A 1,122-nucleotide genomic window follows, 5' to 3' on the forward strand; every position below is an offset into this window, starting at 1 on the left:
TGCTTGAAATTCCTCCATTTCACTGAATGATCATTTTTTCCCCTGAAGAATTATACTTAGTTTTGCTGGGTAAGTGATTCTTGGTTTTAATCCTCCGGAATATTATACTCCATGCGTTATGGTCCCTTTTTGTAGAAGCTGCTAAATCTTGTGTTACCCTGATTGTGTTTCCACAATACTTGAATTGTTTCTTTCTGGCTGCTTGTAATATTTTCTCCTTGACCTGGGAACTCTGGAATTTGGCTACAATATTCCTAGGAGTTTTCCTTTGGGGATCTCTTTCAGGAGGAGATTGGTGGATTCTTTCCATTTCTATTTTGCCTTCTGGTTCTAAAATATCAGGGCAGTTTTCCTGAATAATTTCTTGAAAGATGATGTCTAGGCTCTTTTTTTGATCATGGCTTTCAGATAGTCCAATAATTTTTAAATTCTCTCTCCTGGATCTATTTTCCAGGTCAGTTGTTTTTCCAATGAGATATTTCACATTCTTTTATAATTTGTCATTCTTTTGGATTTGTTTTAGTGTCTTGATTTCTCATAAAGTCACTAGCTTCCAATTGCTCTATTCTAATTTTTAAGGAAGTATTTTCTTCAGTAATCTTTTGGACTTCCTTTTCCATTTGGGCAATTTTGCTGTTTAGGGCATTCTCCTCATTGGCTTTTTGGATCTCTTTTGCCATTTGGGTTAGGCTATTTTTTAAGGTGTTATTTTCTTCAGTATTTTTGGGGGTTTCCTTTAGCAAGCTGTTGACTTGTTTTTCATGATTTTCTTGCATCACTCTCAGTTTTTCCTCTACTTCTCTTACTTGCTTCTCAAAATTCCTTTTGAGTTCTTCCAAGGCCTGGGACTGATTCGTATTTTTCTTGGAGTCTTTGGATGTAGGAGCTTTGGCTTCATTGTCTTCTTCTGGTTATATGTGTTGATCTTCTTTGTCACCAAAGTAAGATAATACCGTCTGACTCTTTTTGCACTGTTTACTCATGATCCCAGCCAATTACTTGAGTTTTAAACTCTTTGTCAAGGAAAGAGTCTGCTTCCAATGTGGAGAATGTACTATCCTAAGCTTTGGGGGTTTGTGCAGCTGTTTTCAGAGATACTTCTAGGGACCTGAAAATTTTCAG

This window comes from Vombatus ursinus, unplaced genomic scaffold, assembly GCF_900497805.2.
Source record: "Vombatus ursinus unplaced genomic scaffold, bare-nosed wombat genome assembly UNPS02014872.1, whole genome shotgun sequence".
Classification (NCBI taxonomy): domain Eukaryota; kingdom Metazoa; phylum Chordata; class Mammalia; order Diprotodontia; family Vombatidae; genus Vombatus; species Vombatus ursinus.